The sequence below is a fragment of the Urtica dioica genome, chromosome 10 (assembly GCF_054948205.1).
Source record: "Urtica dioica subsp. dioica isolate 48M chromosome 10, U.dioica_male_clone48M_v1_H2, whole genome shotgun sequence".
Taxonomy (NCBI): Eukaryota; Viridiplantae; Streptophyta; class Magnoliopsida; order Rosales; family Urticaceae; genus Urtica; species Urtica dioica.
In genome coordinates, this window is record NC_142765.1 from 18,394,053 (window position 1) to 18,420,325 (window position 26,273).

At 38.3% G+C, this 26,273-nt stretch overlaps 1 long non-coding RNA gene across 2 annotated transcripts; it reads right to left on the reverse strand.

Annotated features, from left to right (window-relative positions):
* Nucleotides 1–14,025: 14,025 nt before the first annotated feature.
* On the reverse strand, nucleotides 14,026–16,393 carry LOC149383706 (uncharacterized). 2 transcript variants are annotated; one of them, XR_016301791.1, is made up of 5 exons: nucleotides 16,216–16,393; nucleotides 15,955–16,123; nucleotides 15,751–15,874; nucleotides 15,610–15,668; nucleotides 14,026–15,246 (listed from the first exon to the last, which is right to left on the reverse strand). It is a non-coding gene; the product is annotated as an uncharacterized LOC149383706 (long non-coding RNA). The 2 variants fall into 2 exon arrangements; XR_016301790.1 differs by having other exon boundaries at nucleotides 15,955–16,127.
* Nucleotides 16,394–26,273: the final 9,880 nt, after the last annotated feature.

Consider the following 26,273-nt stretch of genomic DNA (forward strand, 5'->3'; position numbering starts at 1 on the left):
CACCTTGGACGCGGCGCTAGAGAGCTTCCATTGGCTCTAAAGTGGCTCCGTCATTTAATGTAATATGCTTTGGGAACATTTGATAGCCAAATAAAATAGGTATTTATCAGACATAGAATATATAGATAATTTATGGGATTGGTGTTAGAGATCATAATCTGATACCCCCAACCACTACCATACGATCATTATAGCAAGATTGCAACGTGGAATTTCGGGTTACAAAGTGATGCATTAATATATAATGTATATATATGAGCTTCAAATGTGTCCAACTTTTCTAGAGTCAGATGGAGCTCGGTTCGCAACTCTTGTAGTTTTTAAGTTAAATCCCGCCTAAACGAGCTAAATCTAATTCAAATTGTTGGAAATGCATCAATAAACCGTAAAGTTGCCTTTTTATGTTTTTTTATTTATTTATTATTAGATTAAGATAGTATGTCGTTGTGCAAGAGATAAAAGAGTAGAAAAGAGCTTCATATATGAATTAAATACTAAAGAGATGAGTTTCTTATATATGTCCAAAAAGATAATTATTATTAAATGCTATGGAGTTAAGAAAGTGGAGGTTTTTAGAATTTCGCTACATATATATATATATATATGTATATATATGTATATGTATATATATGTATAGAAACATATAATTACCACCATTTTTATTTTTGTATGTAAAATAAAAAATCAAGATTTTGAATATATATATATATATATATATATATATATATATATATATTCCTATATATGCATATAATGAATATAATTTTATTTTTTAATAATTTTAAAAAATATATTATAAATTATACAAAAAAATTAGGTAACTATCCAGTTAATATGTTTGAGATTGCTATATAGCTAATGTTTCGTAAATCTTAGGTACATAATCATAAAGATGACGCGACATTCCTGATTTGCTTTTTCATTAAAATAAAAAAGTGTGGTATTTATGTCAATTTACGTGTGTAAATACATGGATGTGGCTATTTACCTAAAATTTACAAAACGTTAGCTATATAGCAACGTGAAACTGAAAATATGACTATATACATAATATAACCTAAATTATATCATTTATTAATTATATGTAAATAATAGTCAATAATACTTGAGTTTCTATTAAAATTTGGTACCATTTGAATACTATTTTATGATTCGTAGTGTGTATTTTGAGTTTAGTTGTTGTCTTAAATAGGTAGTATTTGAGAATTATTTTATCATAAAAAATTATTTTATATGATCTAGATTTGGAGTTATATATATATATATATATATATATATATATATATATTATATATTTTTTTTTAAATTATATTTTTTTATAAAATTTTTGTCGGTATATTGATCGGTAGTCGATATATTATCGATATCATAAGTAGTCGGTATTCAAAATTGTTATTGGATAATCATCGATATATTCATCGGTAATCGATGTATCAGTAAAATCAAAATTTTGATATCGAGATATCGGTAAATCAAAATTTTGATATCGAGATATCGGTATCGATATTTTAATCGTTGTGTCTACATATATGTTTAGATTACAATTTTGTTTCTAGTTGAAACGTATATGGAATATTCTCTAACACATTAAGGGTTTAAAATTTTCTTATAATAGATTACAAATTTACAATATAAGAATAGATAGATATTGGAGGAATTTATCAGACCGGAAAAAATCATTACAGATGTGTGTAGAATCTTCCTACGAATATGCTTCACTTTATAAGATAATTTATAATCAATTGCTCTACTATATTTAATATCTTGGTCGCATTTGTGATTTATGATATGAAGATACTTCTTGCCACGGATATATGATATGAAGATTACATAATGTCTATAGTACCATGCATGTAAATCATTAAATGTTTGTGTTTTTTAACGCTGGTTTTATAAATACTACACTACATAATCACTAGCAAAATATATATTTTAAAAAATACGATAAAAATAATTATACACTAATTAACTTCTGGTTGGACTTGAAGAGAAAACTACTTAGTTTATAGTTCAAAAGTAAACAACGCAATCATAATGGGAGATATTTTGATACTTCGAGCTGGAGATGTTTCTTACGAGATAATTTTTTTTTTTTTAAAAAGCCTTAAAATCACGAATACAAAAAAGCGTGAGATTAAACAGCCCTTCACTAATCCCATTTTTTTTTTATCTTTCCCGACAGATAATATTAGGGGTGTTCATGAGAACCGACAAACCAAACAACCCGATCACTCAAACCAAATCGCACTTTTTTTTAACCCGTCCCATTACAACCCGAAAAAATTTAGGTTGAAACCAACCCAACCCGCAAGTGTTTGGGTTGGTTTGATTTTTGATCGTTATGAAATTGGGTTGAACCAAACCAACCAGATCCCGTTAAAATAAAAAAAAAAAAATTCTCTAAAAAAATGAAAAATGTTATCATGGTAATATAGATAATATAAGTAGACTCAATATGATCATAAAGACTTACTTATATTAGTTTCAACAACTCATTTTTTTTTACTTTACAGATTTTTCACGAGGTCTAGATTTGTATGAAGTATGAAATTTGAGATGATACATAATTTATTTATTTTTAGTAGGGGAAATGGCGGCAAAAAGACCCAATGTTTTCGGGTTATTACACTTATGTACCCAACGTTTAAAATTAGTGGGTAAAGTACCCAAACCAAGAAGTTACTACTCCGTTGGTACCTTGGACGTTAAAAATGAACGGAGTGTACGGAACTTGACGGTGGTAGTCGTCGTGGCCTTTGCACTTGACGGTGAAGTTCCCTCGGCTCTTGGAGTGTACGGAACATCCATGGGCGACCATTCCCGTGTGGATCGAGACCGCCATTTGAGCCAACCACGTCCCCTGCCACTCCGTGTGGATCGAGGACCAGCCCTGCCGCGCGGCCGAGCCTCGGGACGCCGGAGGATGAGATTGGTTGTGGGGTGATCGGCTGCCTTGGAGCGTCGTACAATGGAGTTGCGGCGATGAATGTGTGCGTGGCTCTGTTCGCTCTTGTGGCCATCGAGAGCAGCAACCAGAGGCTTGGCAGGATCTACGCCCTTCTCCTCCTCGCCGCCATCCTCATCGACCTCCTCTGGTTCATCCTCTTCGCGCACCCAATCTGGTTCATCCTCATCGCCTGAGGTCGCCGGACTCCGGCGTCCTGAGGCTCGGCCGCGCGGCGGGGCTGATCCTCCAGGGGACGTGGCTGGCTCAAATGGCGGTCTCGATCCACACGGGAATGGTCTCCCATGGATGTTCCGTACACTCCAAGAGCCGAGGGAACTTCACCGTCAAGTGCAGAGGCCACGGCGACTACCACCGTCAAGTTCCGTACACTCCGTTCATTTTTAACTTCCAAGGAACCAACGGAGTAGTAACTTCTTGGGTTTGGGTACTTTACCCACCAATTTTAAACGTTGGGTACATAAGTGTAATAACCCGAAAATATTGGGTTTGCATGGTTTTTTTTTTTTTTTATGAATTTGATCAACGATTTTATTTTGCACCTTATTTGTTGTGACAAATTAACCCGAACAACCCGACTTAAACCACCTCAAATAAATCAAACTAAACCAACCCGATTAATATCGGTTCGGGTTGGTTTGGTTTCAGTACCATAAACGGTTTGAGTTGTGTTATAAAAATGACAAACCGAAGATTTTGGGTCGGGTTCATGAAATGTACAAACCCGAATAACCCAACCCGATGTACATGCTTAGATAATATTAAACCAATCTTCAATCAGCTCTATATGACCTTATCGAGTTTGAATGATTAATTTAGGGTTCGTACGATATATAAATTAAAAATTAATATGGAGAGGGGGCAGTGGCCAAGTTCACGCTGTCTCTCTCTTAACCTCTTTTGCTTTGTCCTCTCTCTCTTTTAAATTATTTTAATGTTCTTTATTTAATACTTAATTTGTTTTCTAATATCTCTTGGTAAACCAAAATTTAATCTAAATTAATTTGGCTAAGTCGTGAAGCCGTTCAAAAACCTTCGTCGTCACGTGGGGTTGGATCGCACGTCAAATAAAATGTCAAAAATTGCCGGTCATACGTTGTCCTGACTCGCACGTGCGTTTGGTTGTATGGCACGTGTCTACCTCGTACCTCCACACGCATAGCTTCACTTCTTCTCCTTTGCTTTGCAAGTGGGCCCGGGTGACTCAGCCTCAAAAAGCCACACAATCTCTCTTTTCTATACAATTATTTTTTTAGTTCTATTTATAGTTTGTGCGTGAATCGTGATACGGGAGTCAAAGGAAAAGTTGTCGGGAAACTTTGAAAACACCTAAATATTTTAGTAAATTAGAAAACTCTATTATTGAATTGTATACGATAGCAAGTATTTACTTATAAATGCTAAGCATAATGATGTTCAAGTGTAGACACTTAAAAAAAAAAATTAAACTTCTATAATAATTTTCTGAATTGTAATACTAATGTGAATATGTGGTATAATTTTTATAAAAAAAATGTCAATGAAAGTCATAACAAAGTGTGGGTATTTAATGTCAATTGATGTTCAAGTGTAGACACTTTTTAAAAGAAAACTTTTATAATAATTTTCTTAATATATAGTAATACTAATTTGAATATGTGGTCTAATTTTTATAATAAAAAAAAATGTCAATGAAACTCATAACAAATTGTGGGTATTTAATGTCAATGATAAAATGGAAATTTAAATACAGAAAGTCAATTTATTATGGAAATTGGATAGTTCATGATACAACTCTTTCAAATTTATTGATAACATTAGAGCTTTCATAACAGAAAAGTAAAATTAACGATAGAAAACCAATCCTCACATTTTACAATATGTGTTTAGCTCTTGTTTTTTTTCAACACGTGATCACAGAATCTAACTCAACAAATTGTACATTATTTCTTTCGGCCAGTTTAAAGTCGATGTGATAACCATTTTCTGAAGGAGAAGGTAAAAACAAGTATTATCGGCTACGGGTATGGGTATGGGTACTACTACAAATACTGTTTTCAGGTGCGGCAGACATTCGGGTGAGACTTTTCGCACCCAAAAGTCGCACCAAATAAGGCTTTCAGGTGCGACTTGTCGCACCCATAACTCAAACAACTCGCCGAAAATTTTCGCTAATTTTTTTTACTTTGGGTGCGACTTTTCGCACCCAAAAGTCTCTCAGAACTATTGGGTGCGACTATGTCGCACCCATAGGCTGAAAATATTTTTAGCGGCCAATTTTCCCCCGCTTTTGGTAAAAATATCATTGGGTGCGAAAATTCGCACCCAAAAATACTGACACGGGTTATTGGGTGCGACTTCATCGCACCCAAAAGAGTCATTGGGTGCGACAGTCGCACCCAAAGGTCCCAAATTTTTCAGCGGCCAAATTTTCCCCCTATTTTACAAATATCATGAGGGTTACTTCGGCAACAAAAAAATTAAAGTCAAATTTATTGGGGTTATGTTACCTCCCAATTCCAATACAATGCAAGTAGGTCTAGTTATAGTATGAGTTGGCGATCAGACTGGATATGGATAGAACTTATAGCGGGGTCTCGAAAACTAAGTAATTTCTGCTGGGTTATATAAATTAAAGTGCTGCTCGGTTTTCATTCTACCCGAGCCAAAACCTTAAGCTTCTCTCTCTCCGATTTCTCTCCTAAAAATTCTCCGCGGACCACCACCACACTCCGAGCTCCGTCGCCGCCGCCACTCCGAGCTTCGTCGGCTAGGTAATCCCTCTCACTCTTAGATTTTATCCTCACTTTGTCTCTCCCCCTTCTCTCTAACACATACTCTCTCTCTCTCTCTCTCTCTCTCTTTATCTCTCTCTCTCTCTCTCTCTCTCTCTCTCTCTCTCTCTCTCTCTCTTTATCTCTCTCTCTCTCTCTCTCTCTCAGCCTCCGACCAGCCCTCCGACCAACCCCTCCGCACGCATCTGCCCCTCCGACCAGCGCCTCTGTTGCAGCCCCTCCGATCACCATCCCCTCCGACCAGACCCTCCGACAGCCCCTCCAACCAGCACCGAGCCGATGCCTCCGCTGCAACCCCTCCGACGACCAGCCATTCCGCGACCAGCACCGAGCCTCCGCTGCAGCCCGTCCGACCAGCCCCTCCGCTGCTGCCTCTCCGACCAGCTCCTCCGACCTGTCCCGAGCCTCCGACCAGCCCCTCCGCTTCATTAGGTATTTTTCATAATTTGATTAGTATTTTGATTAGTAGTTTAGTTTATAATTAGTTAGTTAGTTTGTAATTGATTTGTAATGAATTAGTTTGTAATTAATTTATTAAATGAAATTTGTTCTAATTAGTTTTAGGTTTTTTAGTTTCATACTTACATGTTTAGGTTGTTTAGTTTTGATTAGTTTAGGTTAATTGAAATTGTCAAATTGAAATTATTTGTCGTACATTATAATTATTATTGTAATCGAAGAACAAACTGATAATTTTTATTATAATTATACATATTAATTAATGAATTTTCTAATTAATAAACTATTTAGTACATATTATTTAATTACAATAATAGAATTTATAAGCATAAAAAAACAAAAAAAAAGTAAAAAAAATACTATCGGGTGCGACTATCCGCACCCGAAAATGAAGCGGCTAGCCCTTTGGGTGCGAAAAGTCGCACCCAAAGATCAATATTCCCCGCCAAATTATGGCGGGAATACCATTGGGTGCAACTTGTCGCACCCAAAGGTCGAAATTCCCCTCCAAACTTCCAAACTTTGGCGGGAAGATCATTGGGTGCGACATTTCGCACCCAATAGTTTGGCGGGAAGATCATTGGGTGCGACATTTCGCACCCAATAGTTTGGCGGGTAGGCCTTTGGGTGCGAAATTTCGCACCCAATGATCTTCCCGCCAAACTATTGGGTGCGAAATTTCGCACCCAATGATCTTCCCGCGGACTTTTTATCCTTACTTTTCTGACTTATGAGTGCGACTGTGGGTGCGAAAATCCGCACAAAAAAAAAGTCGCACCTAAAAGTCATGACCATCGGGTGCGACTTTTCGCACCCAGGACCTTTAGGTGCGAACTTTTGGGTGCGGAAAAGTCGCACCTAAAGGTATCATTGGGTGCGACTTTTGACTTTTAGGTGCGAAAAAAGTCGCACCCAATGATGTTTTTTTGCACTAGTGGGGTCTGACCAGATCCACTTGTTCAGTTATCCGGATCTGTTAAAAAATAGACCCGAAACCCGAACACATTTACTCGATTTTTGAAGCGGAATGGGTAACAGATATACCCGTCGGTTAAATGGACAAGAAAGTATCAGACCCGTTTAAAGTTGGACATTCTAGCCAACTAGCCATTTTGAGACGTTCGAATTTTAATATAGCCAACGTTTTAAAAGTTTTTATTAATTAGCCATAACATGTTAGCCTTTTACTCAAATGTCCTTAATATTTATTTTCATAAATTAAAAAAATTAGAAATCAAGTAACTGTTTCCCTAAATACACGCGATTAATTATTTTTCAAAATAAAAAAATTGCTATTTCAAATTCTATTTCATCGAACAAAAACTAGAATTTTTACTACATCAAAATATGAAAACGCATAAATCTATTAACGATACTTAACAAAAAATTATTGATAATTTAGAAGTAAAATACATAAACACCATACAAAAACAACGCCTATTAACATTAATTAACAAAAATTTACTGATGACTCAGAAGTAAAAAATTTGAATCCATATAAATCAGCTCCGATTAACGATAATTAACACAAATTTACTAACGATTCAGAAGTGTAAAACCTGAAATATTTACAAAACCAGCGACAATTAACGTTAATAAATGTTAAGTAACGAATCTGGAATTTATGAGATGGTGATCCTCGTTCATCCGTGGCTGCCAACCTCCGATCCACAACTACCGAATCTCATCGGAATCTCTGGTCACTGCCGCAGTAGCAGCCCCGAAGCGTCCGTCTTGCACCAAAATGAAATCTCATCAAATAAGTTTAATCCCTCAGCCGAAACCCAATCCCGCAACCAAAACCCAATCATGTCAAGGAACTTGGAGAGAGGTCTGTCAATCACACAAAACCTAATTAAGCATAAAAGAAAGAAAATGTAATTGAGATATGTTTAGCTCATTAGAACTCTAAACCATTGAGAGAAAGACTTTAATTATTTTATATCATAATTATTTGTATTATAATAATCTGTAATTGAGAGAGAAAAATCCCTTATGGCGTACGTGTTTGGATGGTGAGAAACTGAGTTTCTTTTCTTTTACGCGAGAGAGAATGGAATGAGGAACATAAAGTAGTTATTAGAGGAGAAATTTACGGAATTCAAATTAAACAAAGTGATTTTTAATTCGAAAACAAGAATTATCAAATATTTTTTAAATTAAAAACATGTTCAAGGTTATAATTGGGATTAAAATTTTGGTGGGATTGTCACGTAAGCTAAATTGACATTTTTTTTTATTTTTATAAATTCTTTAAACACTGGCTATTTTGAAATTCTAATGTTTCAAGTGGTCTAGTTCATATAATTTCTCTTTATAGTTTACAGGTATCTTATCGGATAGACCCGTTTACCCATTTGTAAAAAAAAAAAAAAGAACGTGTACGCTTACTATACATACAAACTATAATATGATATAATATCATATCATATCATACAATGTAAAATGAGAAGAAGACAATGATATTTATTAATATATTTTGTTGCTGCGTACATGTACATACAGGGACAAAACCAAGAATTTAGATTACGGGGTGATATGCGAAACAAAGTTTAGAGGGGGCTATTTTATATATATATTTTTAAGAAAAGAAATGTAATAATTTACGAAAAATGTGCCATTTTTTTAGAGGGGGCTAAAACCTCTCCTGGTGGGCTGGTTATTGCTTCGTTCTTGTGTTCACATACATAAATGAAGCTCACAAATTTGTTATGTGGAATTATAAATAAAGTATAGGAATATATTCGAACAGAAAAATAATAAAATATCTATAAAAAACTAATTCCTGATATACATAATACAATTGGTTCAAACTCATTTATAAAAAATCTTGGGTCCAATTTCAAACAATGATAAATATTTTAATTTATTTATCTAATATAAAAAAATAATAAAATAATATTATCAAATTAAAATGTTAAGAAAGTGGTAATGAATAGAAAAAAAACCTAATAGACCCATAACCGAATCCGAAAGTATTTATTTTTTGTTAACGGTTCGAGTATGGGTTCACCTATCGTGTTATCCGAACCCGCTAAAATTTTAATGAGTCCTACCCGCTTACCCGTTTGTTCGATAAAAACTAGTATTATCCGGTCCGTTTAAATCGGATACGGATTGGATAATGGGTAAAATTTCCATCCCAATATCATATAAATAAATACCTCTATATATATTTTTTTTTAAACCTATTACCTCACTTATTTTTTTATTTTATTTTATTTTCATTATTCATCATATTTTTATTTCTCTCATATTTTTCGGATTCCAAACAGACGGCTGGAAAATTAGTCTCACTGGTAAGCCTACTACTATAAGTGAGAACGTTATGGATGTGAAAGTGGCAGTAGACCATTGGTAAATGAGACTTGCCTAGTAATTAGTTATAGGAAAATTACAAGAATAATATAAACGAATACCCCGTTATTTATTGTAACTAGTCAAGTTTGTCATTCTTATTGGGGGGAATAACCCAAGTTTTATTTTATTAAGTAAATAGCCCATATATTCGGCTCAGACCATAATGCCCTCACGTCCTTCGCGAATAGGTTAATTTAATTAACGTACTGGAGTGAGTTAAGTTAATTAATTAACTTATTGGTTGAATATTAGCTTAGCTTCTGATTTTTTTGTGAGTAAAGTTAATTTACTAACTGATTGAATTAGGAAGTAGGTTAATTAATTGAATGTTTTGAATATCAATTGACTTAAGTTCTTATTTTTGTAAAATTTTTTGTGAATTTCAAACCCTTCAGAATCAGTTAATTAATTAACCTAACTCACTCCAGTACGTTAATTAAATTAACCTATTCGCGAATTTACAGCGAATCAACAAAATCAGAGATTTTTCTTTCTCTTCTTCTTTTTCTGCGGCAAGGATTCGTCGAGGCCTCCGTCGAACCAGTTTGACTCGAGGCGGAGAGTCAGCAGTCTCGGGAGACGAGCGAGCTCGGTCGCCGGAATCTCGCCGGTGAAACGGTTATGCGAAAAATCCAGTCTTTGAACTCGTCGGAGCTTCGAGATCCCGGAGTAGGTGGGCGTGGCGTTGGCGGATGTGGTGGAGGAGTCGTCGTCGGAGAGGTTTGGGGCGGCGGTGAGAGGGAATGAGTTAGGGTTAAGGGAGGTTCTGGATGAAAAGGGTAGTTTAGGTAGTCTATTAAAGTTGGGCTATTTACTTAATAAAATGAAACATTGGCTAGTCTCTTAATATTGTTGAGCCAATTTGGCTATTCTTCAAAATAGCTCTTTACAAAATATTGAAAGTTTTAAAATTTCTCAAGAATAGTGTTTTTTCAAAAAAAATTTAAATTTCAAATAATTACTTTTCTTTCAAATAGAAAGGAAACAATAAACAAAATTAAATATTGTCAAAAACAATAAGCAATTTTTTAAAGAGGAAATGGTGACAAAAAGACCCAATATTTACGAGTTTTAACACTTAAGTTCTTATTTTTTTTAAGTTACGGGAAAAATACCCCAAGTCAAGAATTTGTTCCTCCGTTAGTACCCGAACCATTAAATTGGATGAAATGACACGTGTCACCATCTCAAAAATTTTTTAAAATATAAAAAATTTAAAAAAGTAATTTAATTATGTTTAAATTTAAAAAATAAAAAAATTCTCTCTCTCTCTTTATTTATGGTGGGACTTTATCATACATATTAAAATAAAACTGCAACAACTATTAACGTCTAATACACACACACACACACACACACACACACACACACACACACACACACACACACACACACACACACACACATATATATATATATATAAATTTAACACGTCTAATATAATAAACATTTAAGGCTTTGAAGAATTAATGACAGTGAAACGCAAATAATAACAAAATAAGATTTTATTTTATTTTATAAATTTCGAGATGGTGACTCGTGTCATTTCATCTAATTTAACGGCTAGGGTACTAACGGAGGAATAAATTTTTGACCTTGGGTATTTTTTCCGCAACTTTTAAAGAATGGGTACTTAAGTGTTACAACCCGTAAATAACCCATAAATAGTGGGTCTTTTTGCCGCCATTTTTTTTTTTAAAAGAAAAATGATTTTTTTTACCACTTCTCAAATGAGAAATTTCATTTTATAGACCTAAAATTTAACAAAATATCGGAATTAGACCTTACACTTTAAAAATATCTAAAAATGGACTTTTGTCCCAATTTCGGACATAAATACCCGTTTGAACAAATATACTCATTTTACTTGAGATATATTCTCAATCCTTCATTCGATCTTTAACGCTCGATTCCGATGAGATATGAGGAAATCCGACGAGCTATGATAACATAGAATGACAAAATTTCACGTGAATTTGACTTTTTTCGCTTAAAATATCCAAAAAATATGAATTTTATCGTATAACATCGTACATTATCGTATGGAATCGTATGATGTCGTATGATGCCGTACGATGCGATACGATACATTATAATTATAATGTACGATAAAATTCATACACATTATAATGTACGATATCGTACGATGTTGTACGATGCGATACGATGCGATATAATTATAATGTACGATAATATTCATACACATTATAATGTACGATATCGTACGATGCCGTTCGATGCTGTACGATGTCGTATGATGCGATACGATGCCGTACGATGAGATACAATGTGAAACCCTCAAAATCGAAACTGAACACATACCCAAATTCCTTAAAAAAAATCGGTGCGTTGTCCCGAACCCCACGAGCTCAGCGGTGAGCTCGACCACCGAAAATTCTAATCCTAGCGCAACCAATTCGAAGATGAAAAGAATTGTGATGAAAATGAGAGAAAAATATGGGTTATTTAAATCAGGGGTATTTTGGTCCAAAATGTATCCAAAAGTCCAATTTCAGATATTTTTAAAATGTGAGGTCTAATCCCGGTATTTTGTTAAATTTTAGGTCTTTTTATAAAATTTCTCTCTCAAATAGTGATGTTCGCTTTAAACTGGGGAAATTACACAGGTAGCGGTTTCAGCTACAATATAACGAAAATAGCGTGAATTTTAAAAACCTTATGATAAACAGCGGAATATATATTTTAGGACCAAATTGCCCTTACTTAACAATATGATAAAAACAACTTACGAATCCATGATTTGCGTAGAAAACAACGGCGACGAAGAAGCTTTCCGTTCCGTGGCGTGGTGAGAATCCGGCGACAGAGAAGCTTCTTCCGGCGACGAATAGGGATTCTCTGGTGAGCCTTGCTCGGTCTCGCGGCGCCGATTTGATCGAAATCGACGACGAGCTCCATTGGCGGAGCAAGGACCGGTCGACGTGGATCTCCACAAGCGCTACGGCTCGGCGAGGAATCCCGAGGCAAAGATTACTTTCTCTCGCTCACGCTAAGCTTACTTGGAAAAGATTCCATGCCAACTCGTGACATGTACTGAGTCGTGAAATGAGCCACGTTAAGAAAGCCCAAGCTTATACGTATTGGCAAGTGCCCGGGTGGGGCCCGAATGAAAGACCCAAGCCGCCTATAATGCATTATAAGAACAAAGATACATGTCTTAAATATTATTTGTTGAAATGCTTGAGAAAAAGAATTGCAAGGGCTCAACTCAAACACAGCCGAAGTTTCAACATCGAGATCACGTAAACTAAAGATCTGTTCTTGGTGTTAGGGTGGCCTTATTTAATGCTCTTATCGCGATTTCGAACCAAGTTTATGTGTCAAGCTTGGGTAGCTTTAAACAGTTGATAGAGTTAGATTAGTCTGAGAACGCTTTGCATCATAGATCTTAAGATAAGTGCATATTAACATACCTTGAAACAATCACGTGAAATGCTCAACATCCCAGTCATTTGAGTCCCCGGATGATTTATACACCTAAGAGATTGAAATCACAATCTAAACAGAGCAGTCTTGCGCCATTCAAGTTTTTGTGTCGATTCGTGCTCTTCAGATGCTACCGTTAAGGTAAATTACAATAACATTTTCCCCCAGATTTATTGATTACTATATGGTATTTTAGTTTTGTCAAGCCATTTTGTAACTGTTCTTTATACAGACTTGGAATTCGTTAGATGGAACTTGCACCCCGGACTCTCCGTCAGCACTCAGACTATGTCACATGTCTCGCTGCCGATTAAAAAAAAAAAATGTAAAATCACTGTTGTACTTTTCTTCGTTGCACCATATGTGTCTGTAAGTCAATTTGATAGGCAGGTAGTGCTCGTAGGAAAAGCCATGCATTTTAGACACTGGAACAATCCTTGTATCCGGTGGTACGTACAGAAAAGGTATATTTCTACTTCAGCAGTTGCTTTATTGTTCTGCTATTGCTTAGATGATAAATAGGAATCGAAGTCGCATCTTTTTGGAAAGTTTTGTCTTTAATTTTGAATATTATCATAATGCACCATTATTGGTTTGGTTTGGTTAATAGGTTGTCCGTGTTTGGGATCCAAGAAGTGGTTCAAAAACCATGAAACTAAGAGGTCATTCAGATAACATTAGGGTATTTGCTAGTGGATTCTAGTTTGTTGTTGTTGTTGTTGTGTTTTTTTTTTGTTTTTTTTTTTTTTCCTGGTAAACAAGGGTGAGAATTGTTGCCTGGGACCTCATAAGTTAACAGGGAATTAGTTAAAAAAAAAGGTGAATTAAGTTCTGTTATGTTTAGTTTTTCTACTTTTTCACCTTTTAAATCTCCATCTATCACAATTTTATATTCATTTATATATATTTGAAATTTATGCATTACTATTATACATGTTTTCTGATTTTTTTTCCTTTTTTTTCCTTTAAAAAACAGACTTTGTTTATCTGGATCCTCCGATTCAATGATCACGTGGGTCGCAAATTTATGTTTCACGAGCATATGTTTATCTGGATCATGAGTTTGTTCACTGAACATCTCCGGCGGCGATGCAGCTCCGCCTCTCGAGCAGCAAGAGCCTCCTCCAGAGATCTCTAATCTCCCTTTCCATCAAGAACAACCTCTCCTTCAGAGTCAAGTTCTAGTCCTCGAGCCGAGCAATGTGCGAGTCCTGATCGTCCACCCGAACACATTGTTGTACTCCGTTCCCGAGTAGTTCGGGTATCATCTCGAACCGGCTCAGGTCATTGTCGAGCTGCCTCTCGACCTCGACGTGCTAACTCCAAAATAACCGCCGGAGTCACCGGACACTGCGAGACCAGGGAGTCGATCCCGCCGGATCAGGGAGTCATAAAAACATACAACTTTAAATTATATCATTCCGAAAAAAGCACACTAAGAAGAAAGTTGCCAATAAAGCACAAACGCTGCCCTCCACAGCCCCAGCTAACAAAAAAAAAAAAAAAACTCCAATCAACTGGCGACCCTGCCAGCAGACAATAATCTCCCATCATTTTTTGTTGCAACATCAATTAGCCTCTATAGGAAAAATTACTCGCGACAATCCAACTTTATAGATTTTATACGATGACATTAGCACGAAAATAAAATGATTTTGTTGAAAAAAATTCTATAGGACACCTAGACATAAATCTCCTCTGAGCTGAGACCGGATTGCGAATCCAATGGGGTCTTGAGAATGGTCCCGGTAGACTCGGCCTTAAGAACCCACTTCCCGAACTCCATTGGCAATGACGCAGCAACGTCTTGCATCATCGTCTGCAAGAGCAACTCCTGAGCGACACTGTTCGTCGGTGGGAACAACATCAAGTTACCTTCTTTCTTGCCCCAATCTTCCAACTAAGTATCCCATATCCCCGAACCTGATCGAGCACGGCCCCTGAGATCATATCTCCGGCAACTTCCTTGGACTCGGAGATGACGGCCAACTCGCCCGGGACCCACTTCCTGCCAGACGGAGGATTCAATAGAGAGGCATACCTCCGCAAATTCCTCAGCTCCTTCTGCATTGCCTTGGCAGCCTTCTACACCACAGCAAAAACGACGTGGTCCATTGCCTCGTCGTTCACATAAACCTCGAAGATGATCTCGTCCTTGCACGGAACTATGAAATAGTAATCCTCGAGATCAGATCGTGCCGACTCTTCAGCTCCATCGTTGCCAACAGTCCCTGGCAGTACCTGATACGCACCATAAACACAATTATAAAAATCTTACTATCCAACAGTCCCGACAGATTAAAGAATGTCATCCTGGTGAAGAATCGAACTACCTATCTTTTTAACCCCAATAAAATCAGAGTAGATTAGTCTCAAGCATCAATTTCTATGATTTTCTTAGAATATGTGTCAATGCACCAGAAACTATACCTTCAATACAACGAATTATAACAAAAACAAGAAACAAAAAGAAAAATAGGAATTCACATAACAAAGGGGGAAATCCAGTAAAGATCAAGCGTTGCCAACTCAAATTCGTTCAATTCAGATCCTAAGCGCGCGAAAATAATTTGATTTAGCAAGAAAAGAAACAGAAAAAGACACCTTCCGAATATTCCATTAACCATGACGACGAGATGATCAGCGGAAACCGTGTGCCGAAGCTGCAACAACAACACAGTTCTTCAAATGCAATCTCTTATTTTTTTTAACGATTCAAAAAGGAAAACAAACAAACCTACCCACCTTGTCGAGAATAAGGTCGTTCTCGTCGTGTAGCATATCCAGCTGCAACATTTCAAAGTAACATTAGTGTGTCTGCGTGTCTACAATGCATTCACCGCCATCATCATCATCGATTACCTCGTCCCTGAGGGCAATATCCGGAACCGAATCTCAGAGAGACGCACAAAAAAAATCAATCAAATTCAATCGAATGCGGTGAGTCACCTCTTGTTGCGTGAAGTGGAAGGAGGGTCGATCGGCGGAATTACAACCGGAGTTCCGATGGAGGATCTCGGGGCCGGGACTGCCGCCGTACGGATGGAGACGGAGACGGAGGAAAGTCTGCCAGTGGAAGCGGAGCGCGCGGACGAGGCGTTCTCTACAAGGTTCCGACCTAACTAATCAAAGGCAATCCAAATTCAGTTTTCTCGTCAACGAGACGAGAGAGAGAGAGAGCAATTGAGTATGAGATGATGAGAATCTAACCGCAGAGGAGGGAGATCTGTTGGTGTTGGAAAAGGAGTTCGGGTACCGTGAAATTACTTGTTCAACAAAGTTGTTGCGACTAATTGCTATTGATTTTAGAAATAGCAATTAGTTTTAGCGATCAATGAAAATTGATAATCATGGTTATGTGAAAATTATCTACGCAACGGGACTGATCCGCCCACATAAAAAGCAACCTCACTATCAATTGTCAAAAATATATGAATATTACCCAAGCTTGCTCGGGCTAAGCTGTAACACCACTCTCATCTCACGGGGAGGATGCGAGATCGAATCTCGACGGGTGCAATACAATAGATACTTATATTTGTCCAGCCTATAAAGCTCTCCCAAAAATATATATATATATATATATATATATATATATATATATGAATATTAAGTTTGACTAAACTCTCATTCGTAAATACCTTTTGAATTCTTTACAACCTAAGCTGCTCTTATGTTTGAGACTTCCTCTCACTTTCACCCAATCTTATCCCAAAAATTCAAAGCACGTCAATATGCGAAACATGTTCTTACACTTAGTACGACGGTACAAAAACTACGAGTTACTCAAAGTTATAGAGGGACTAACTCAGAGCTATGGCAACGTGAATTACCAGAACTAAAAAAAACGTCGAGAGAGCTCAAATAAACCCTAGGTGGATTTTATATGATTGACTCTTAATCTCTCGCAACAACTCATAAATCGGACTTTCCAGATCTTATATACCAAGAAAAACGGAAAGTAACCAAAGTGTTTAGTTACCTTTTTTGTTTCGCGCGAGAGAAAAGACATAAGTACCCTGCAGCTAAGTTGCTTGAACAACTTCTTCATGCTACGATTTGAACAACCATGTTACAATTTGTTTTGCCAAACATAATTATGCCGCAAAAGATCCAACAATCTCTCACTTGGCATTTTATTGGAAAAACAAACAAAGATTACTACGCAGAGTGTTTCAAATAAAAACGTTCTAGCAAAATCCCACATCTAATCAGTTCAAACTTAAAGACAATAAAGCAATTGTTTAACTAGCTATTACAAACCCAAAATAAACACTCAATCAAAGATACTCCCCCTTTTTGCCATAATAAAGACAAGCAAAAATGAAATACATAAGTCTAGATTGAGAGTAAAAGATGCTTAATATACTGAAAAGACAAATAGATACTTTTTTTTACAAAGTTTCTCGAACCCGGCAATTTCAGTCTGCAACTTCTTCTTCATCTGGAACTTGAAATTCTTCCTCCACTGGGTACTTGATGTCACGAATGAGGTTGGTGAGAAGCCTTCTTTGGTTGCTGATCCTCGTGATCTCAGCTGTCTTGAACTTCACTTTAACTTCAAGTTGTCTGAGAATCTTCTCCCTCGTGGACGAAGAGATAGAGGATGAACGTGCAATAAATGAAGATGTTGGAATATCTTATTGGAAATCTAGAGCTGGCTGCTGCCTCTGAATGTCATTCTTGTGGTTCTCTGTGAAGAGCTTCGGATCTGCGTGGATCAATATGGCATCTTTGGATAGATCATTTTGATGCACCGCCAAAACAAGTGTAAAACGAGATATCAACATATACATTCGAAACAAAAGTATAAACTTCTAACACAAGGAATCAAGAACAGTAAGAGAGACACACCCGAAGAACTTTATCCTCAATTCAAATCAACGTCATCCTAATCCAATTCAACCTCGAGTTAGTCCCTATTTTAATCCACTACTTCCAAGAATTTGATTACTTGAATACACTGCATATCACAACCCAAGAGTTTTGTCTATGGCAGATATTGAAATCAAACAATTAAGGAATCAAGATGATCGCATGAAAAAAAAATTAAAAAATACACGACACCAACGAGATAATGAAGGAATTAAAAAAAAAATTCAATCAACATTAATCAGATGATCATCATACCAATGAAACAGGAAAAAATAAAAAATCAACATACCATGTAACGAACAAAAAGATAAAGAGATCTTAAGATAGAAAATGTAGCTCTTATAAGTTATTACCGAACAATGTAACTGAATGAGAAGTAACTAACTAACGCAATGCTGAAACAGGAAGTAGATAAAAACAATTTCAAATACGGTGATGAAATTTGAAAGAAAAGCAAGGATTTCACTGGTTATATATATCTAGTGGAATATGCTGTCGCACGAAAATAAACAACTATTAAAAACTTCGGGCGGTTTGACCCAAGATCGGATCAAGTGGTCGCACTCGAGCCAAGATGTGAACTCAAAAGTCTTGAGTTGAGTTTTCCTCCAGTCGGAGGGCTTTTCTAAGGAGAGAATGGGTGAATATGGGGAGTGACCGTGCTTTTTGTATAAGCTGCCTACATACCCGCGTGCGGGATCAGGTCAAAACGTAGTTAAAGACGTTTGTAATGCTCTATGAGGCGCAGAGCCGGGGGAGTGTGCCCGACAGAGGAGACAGAGCGCGGAGTAGATCTCCGCCGCGTCTCTGGACTCTACGATCGAGTTATCCGGGAGAGGATGTGTATTTTCTCTCTTTTAGAGACGTATGAGATTCTCGGGGGAGAATTTCGAGCGCGTTTGGACGCGTATGAGATTTTCAGTGGAAAATCCTGGACGTGGCGGGCGTGCTGAACGCGTAGGCAATTTTCAGTCGAAAATCGTGGACGCGTCTTGTGTGCAAGACGCGTAGGAGATTTTCAGTGGAAAATCCTAGGAGCGCGCTCGCACTCTGGATTAAGCGCTCGATCAGTGGAACTGGTGCTCAGAAGTCTCTGGCAACGTTTCAGAATTATGACAGCGAGTAATCTTGGAGAAGAAGGAGTTTCCGGCCAGAGATGGCATCAGATGGAATGGGATGATTTTCCTTCACTGGGAGGGGGTATTTATAGTGAATGAGGAGGCCTATGATGCCCTAGGGCCGTACCTCAAGGAACGGGGAGGAGGTTTGGCCCAAGGCGCGCTGCCTGTCCGGCGTGGCGCGCCGCGCGCGCCCTGTTTCCAGGAGCGCGTTTGTGCGCTCCTTTTGAGTGGCACGCGCTCCTTGACAAGGAGCACGCTCGCGGCCTCAAGGAGCGCAGCACGTGCTCCTTTACAAGGAGCAGACTTTGAGTGCGCACTACTTGACAAGGAGCATGGTCTTGGATTTTTTGGGCCGTTTGTATGGGCCTTAGCTGTTGTGGGCCTTAGCGGTCTTCGGCGATCCGGCCCGTTGGGCTTTTGGAGCTCAGGATTTCACGCAAGTCGCGTGAAATAGGAAAGACTCTACTCAAGGAATTAGGGTCGACACGAGGACTCGTTAATTGACTCGTGGACACAAAATTCGACTCAAGGAGCAAACTCGATTCGAGGAGAAAGAGTCGACTCGAGGAGAAAGACTCCACTCAAGGAGCTGAAGGTTTCGACACGAGGACTTGTCAGTCGACTCATGGAAGAAGGGTTACCACTCTTTAGGACATTCGGCTTGACCATCAGCCCATTGAGCGGCGTGTCTTCTCGATGTTTCGGGTTTTTTTTAAAACGACCGACAACATTAGCCTCCCAAGTTTGTCGCTCGGGAGGCACCCGGCGATGAACTTTAGTTGTTTCAGCCGAGTGTTTGAGGAAAATTTATTTCCAGTAGTATTCTCGAGTCTCGAAGTCACTGGCAGCGACTCGTTCTCGGATCATGGCGCGGAATGGCAAGGAGAAGTCTGTTGCCGGTTGCTTGGCAGAGAGCGGTCCCCGCGTTTCTTTGAAGCAACCCTCTTCTTTGATGCGCCTTCGGACTCGAAGCGTGCAAACTCGATGATCGAGGCAGAGGCTGTGGAGGTAAGAGGGGAGTGTTCTCAGGGACTCGAGAAATCTCTGTTGAAGATGTGGAAGGGCATCGTAGCAAGTGGCGATGTGGAGTTCTTCTGTAATGGTGTTTCTTACGCCCAGATGGTAAGTTTCCCTCTGCTTGTCTTATCACTCTATCTTGCGGCAACCTCATTTTTTCTGACTTGCTCTTCGAATCGCTTAATGTGTTTCCACGTGCGGCTCGAGGCGAGAAGATTCTACACGATTTTATTCGGCGCATGAGAGTCATCCAGGAGGATCTTGCTCAAGCGAAGTCTCATCTAGCTTGGGCCGAGCGAGGTTCTCAATCAAGGGTGGAGTTCGCAAGTCTTCGCGAGCAGCTTCAAGAGACTCGCGTGGAATTGGAAGTCTCCTAAGGAAAGTGTGATCGTGCCCAGTCCGCAGTAGCGAAGATGGCTGGAGAATTGACTGTTGGAATTGACCTAGGGTTAAGAAAATATTTAACGCTTCGAGCAAGCAGCAAAATTTAAAAATTTTCTTTTAAACAAGTAAAACGTTTTTACTAACCTAGACAAAGAGCAAGTACATATAAATTAAAACTATTAAAGAGCATTATTTATTTACTAACCTTTGTGAAGGTTGAACGTTGAGAAGCCTTAGGAAGGTTGAAACGTTCGTCTCCCCACACAACTCGTCTCTCTTCTTTTCGCGGGAACTCGAGCAACCACGAAAGTTTCTATCACAAGAATCACTCGAAAAATAAAGGAATTAGTATGTGGGCACTTTTAAACACGACGACTCAAGAACAAGTCTAAGAGTCGAAGAGCTAAAACACTAGGTCAAATGTGGACCTATGTGCCAAAACAAAAACGAAAGAAAACTAGAGAGAGAAAGGGAGAGGGGCGGCCAAGTCTAGAGAGAGAAGCTCTCAATCTCTAAAACTTTGGAATTAATAGAATGAAGAGAATGAAGGCTCTATTTATAGGAGAGAGTTTACCTTCAATAAGGTAGTTTCCACTTCTATAGAATATAACATATTCATGAGAAAAATTTGCTCTCCTTCCCTTTGTTTCACACGGCCAAGAGGGGCTTCTACAAGCCTTGGATTTGTTCCTCTTTTGTTCTCTTATTGACTTGGCCGAAATTCGTCTTTCCTTGTAGAGGAAATTTGTTTACTCTTTTTTCTTTTGGCAAGTGTCTTCATACATCAATACACAAAATAATCTCTCTTTTTCTAGCTATGTTGGGCGGCCAAGTGCATCTAGAAGGAGCTTCTAGATGTTTCTTCATTTGTTCATGACAACATAAGAAATACCCATTAAGAATCTTCAAGTAAAATTCTATGAAATGAAATTAATCCACAAGACCCAATAAACTTGTTGTGGCCGAGTGATTATATGTCATCATATGCCAATGTCAAAAAAATTATTGATATTCATTCATCCTTTGTCCAAAAGGATGAAAATACTGTTGGGAATATTGCCCACTTGAAGATAATGATTACTAAATTCGATAATAAGATTACTTTATTAGCATTATATGATTAGTGGGTTGAGTTCTAAACCATTAGAATCAATAACAACTATCTTCCATAGCCTTCGTATCTAACTGAGTCACGTGCTGGGCACCTGAGTTCGGGCGGTGTGCTAAAACATGGTCGATGACTGATATACGCCTGGAAAGCTATATCTAAAGTCATATATGTGGAACACATAGGTGAAGGCTGATCACTATGTGGGAGCATTCTACACTTGTGGTAAGTGTACGACCTGGACATGTCTTGGTGTAGATGTGTCGTTTAAGGACCGTTACGACACACTAACCGAGGCCACTATGATGGTCACAGTGAGACTTGATCTAAATCCTGAAGTGATCATGGACACTGGATTATGTTACTGAGCTCTTTGGCTCATTCGCTAAAAGGCTATTCATGCTAATCACAGCTTATGTCTTGGGAGTTTTCTCAGAGCATGATTCGAGTGGGAAGTGATTTACAGATACGGAATCCAGCCTTCCTGAAAGAAGGTTAATGTTTACTCACCTAAGGGTTGATTTTAGAACCGATAGATTGCTAGCACTTTCGAAGTAAGTAACGTTCGAAAGAATCTTTCGCTGGGGAAGCAACAATGCTTAGGGCTGATATGTATCAAGAAAAGTATAACGGAAAAGTTGACTTCTCTTGACACGGGTTGAACCTGGAGGATCTTGATCACGAACTAACTATATCAGTGGACACTCGTCACGATGAGTAAATATAATTCTAGTATAAAGGAGAGTTTAGTCTTGGCTTACAAGGTGGAGTATTTGACCAAGATTAGACGAATCGATGGACAAAAGAGAAAGGACTATTTCGTCTTTTTCATCGGATTTGTTAAGCTTCTATTACTAGGTCCATAGTCCCCGATTCGGCTCTGATAAAGGCGGATAAGAACTTTTGTATAATAATGTTTATCATTATTAATCTCACTTGCTGTAATTGTGATTGACAGCATTAATTCTGAAAAACGGGTATTCGCAAAATTAAATAAATATTTATGGTAGAATTGTTTATTTATTGTTTGATCAAGTAAATAAACAATTATTCATTATTTGTTTATTGTTGGACCACGTAAATAAATAATTAATTGGGTTTTAAGCAATTGGGCCTTGCACAAAATATGAAAATCGGATTTGGGAATTTTTGGCACTAGGGTTTGCGCAAATCCCCCCTTGGCCGTGTGCCTAAAATTCGAAATTTATAATATTGGTATTTACCAATATTTTCTCTTTAGTTGTTTAAATAAAGGAGAGAGAAAAATATAAGATATTGTCCTATATTTTCTCCTTATTTAAAGGAAAGTATTTAGGAGAATATTTAGGAGAATAATATATTCTCCTTTATTATCTCACTAAATAAATTATTCTCTATTTAAATAAAAGAATAATATCCCATAGATATTGATCTGATGGATGAGAGAAAAAGTAGGATTCACTTGTTGAGATCCAATGGCCTAGATTAAATCCTCTAGTGTGAACACAATAAAAGGAAATAAAATATTCTGGAAGATTCCATGAATATCTCATTTTACTACTATAAATAGGGGTTCATGAGAAGGCAAAAATAAGCAATTATTTTGAGCAATTCTTTGTGAAAATTTCGTGCATCACTAGCCTCCCTTGGCCGTGCATCTGCCTCTCCCTCCCCTCGGAAATTCGTTTCCATTCTTAGTAAAATAAGAGCGAGATCTCGAAACACCTAGTTTCATGATCTAGTGAGATAAATATTGTGCCCACTCATCTTTCTTATTCATCTCGGAGATTACGTTTCGGAAGACTAAGGTGTCATCCTCGAGTCCTTCATCAAGACGACGCAAGGAGTACGCGATTGGTTTAGGAGCGTTCTATAGCTGAATCGAAAATCAATGTAAGTACTCGTTTACTCTTATATCGGTTGCTTGATAGATATGCTCTCGTGAATTAAATTAATTAAACATAACTAGATCTTGTTAATTATAACCATAATTTAATTAGCTTATGATCAGCGTAATTAATTATTTTTCCTCATTAATATGGTTATATGGTGGAATCATCTCAAACGAGTCGCATCGGAGCGATCGTTCGTGTCCGATGCGCGCTCGATCCACCGATAAATACCCTTTAGACAATATTCGTAAAACTTGTCTCGTTCTTGTTTTGAGTTAGCTTCTAGTTTAACTATTCCTACTCGATATGATTTGTGATAGTGACCTCATGGATCCAAATGAATAAAGCTTGAGCTAAACTACTTGGACTCAAAAGTTCACAAATCTTTTCCAAGTTTAGCTTAATGTCAACTGACTTCACTAAAGAGTTGACACTGAGAGTCTCTCGGTTCAAATGAATTTATTTTCTACTCAAGAATTCAACTAAATTATGATGAGTGGATTCACTGAATATTATCTATGTTTACCCTTCATGAATATCATCAGCTAGTCGGGATTTACAAAATTACCATTTTACCTTCTAGCTGTTATTTCCTCAACTCCTTTGTCGCTTGTGAATAAGTTAGAAATAATGTATTGACGAGGAGCTAATAAGTCACATTGTTTCATCCAAAAGAGTCATGACTCAATTTGGACACTGGCCAGTTCATTTATTCACATTCCAAGGAACAAAGCATGAGGTGATATACATTGCATTTCAGCAATCTTGTACATGAATTCCATATCTATGAGATCTTCACAAAGTTACTCATGACATCTTCATAACTTAGTACTTGACCAATAGGTTCTTTTAAGAATCACATAGTGAATCCGAACTCTGACTTTCTTAAATGAGAATACGTAAGCTATGAAATGACATGTCTCATTTAAGGATTGAGGTAAGCATGATGTAATTCATACGTAGTGACTTCGAGACATAAGAGGTTAAATGGTTTGTTCTTATCTTGTCTCTAAAAGTGCACTGGTCAATTCAGTACCTTTAGAAGATACCTAGAAGAACTATAAAGTCTCCGACTCTCAATGTCTCATAACCAGACATCATAGATTCTCCTAACAATCGTACTGAGATCAATGGTCCTTTGATCCTTAGATTGCGAATATATTGTTTTAAGCAAACCATGAAGAGTTTGTTCATGCAAATCTACATTTGTCTCTTCATATGTTGTCAAGTCTATTTATGGACTAAAGACTAAGGTTTTATCATAAAGCTTCAGACAAGGAAGAATAAATAAACGTTTCAACTTTTATTAATAAATAAGCAGTTACAAGCAAGAGTCTTCATGAGACTTTATTACATCAAATGTACATAAGTAAAGACTACAACTCTTCTTGTGGGAACCATTGACAACATTGAATATAGAGCGTCAAGCTCTAGAGGTGGCGACTCGGTCAACGGATGTTTTCTGGAGCGAGGCCAACTTTCGTCAAGCGAGGCTGCATGCGTCTGGGCAGAGGGCGAACGCGACTCTTTGGCGGAGGAAGTAGCTCGGCTTACTGCAGAGAAGGCAGCAGCGGAGAAGCTTGCGTCCGACTTAAAGGATGACTTCGATGTCGGGGTCGAGGAGGCGAAGAGTGTCGGGAAGCTACCGGTGCCGAGAACGTCTCTTGAGGGATCACTTTTGACTTCTTTGACTCTCTATTCTCGCCGCTTGACGGGATCAAGCCTTCTAGTGACGAACACGTTGTGTTCGAGTAGTTTTTCGCGCAAGTGTTTAGCGGATTGTTTTTGTTAGGAGTTTCCTTTCAGCGCACTTATCTTAGCGCTTGTGTTTTAGGGTTTTCCCATTTTCAGCGCACATATTCTTTGTAGGAATTTTGGGGTAGTTGCCCTATTTTATGGAATATAATTTTGATCTTTTGAACAAGTCTGCTCATTTTGATCGTGTGTTCTCATTCCGATTAGCCATGGTGTGTCTCGGTAGATACGCGTCCTTGTCGATTGTTTCGACAAGTCTTCTTCTTTGGCAGGATTTGGTTTTCCTTCCCATAGCAGTTTGGCTTGTTTTCCTTTGCAGGGGTTCGGCCTAAGATATGTGAATCGTTGTACGGTTCGCGTCCTCGTTCCCGAGCGAACATGTCGCTTCTTTGGGTTGGGACTAGTCTGTCACAGTCGCGATGACGTGGGCGTGCCGTGTTTAGCGTCTTTGACCGTGTCGCGCTTGGTGATTTGGTGCGTCGTGTGGGATAGCTTGAACTATGCCTAGTATGGCGACTCAGGTGCGCCTTGTGGCGGCTTCGAGTGCGTTGTGATTAGTCATCATATGCAGTGCCTTGTGGCAGCTTGGAGTTTGTCGTGAGAGACGGCTTAAGTGGTGCGTCGCGAGGGACGGCTTAGGTGCGTCGCGATGGACGGCTTTGGTGCGTCATGAGAGACGGCTTTGGTGCTTCGCGAAGGATGGTTTGGGTGCGTCGCGAGGGACGGTTTTGGTGCGTCGCGAGGAACGGATTGGGTGCGTCGCAAGAGATGGCTTTGGGGTGCTCCTGCGTGGGCGGCTCAAGGTGCACCATTTAGGTGGCTTATGTGCGCCATGTAGGCGGCTTAAGGTGTGGTATGTCTTAAGGTGTGCCATCGTGGACGGCTCAAGGTGCGCCATTTAGGCGGCGTATGTGCGCCATGTAGACGGCTTAAGGTGTGCCATGTAGGTGACTTAAGGTGCGCCACCGTGGGCGGCTTAAGGTTCGCCATGTAGGCGGTTTTAGTGCGTTGTGAGAGACGTCTTAGGTGCGTCATGAGAGATGGCTTAGGGTACGCCGCATGGTCGTCTTTAGCCTGCATCTTTTGGACGTCTTATGGTGCGCCGCATAGGTATCTTTAGCCTGTATCTCTTGGACT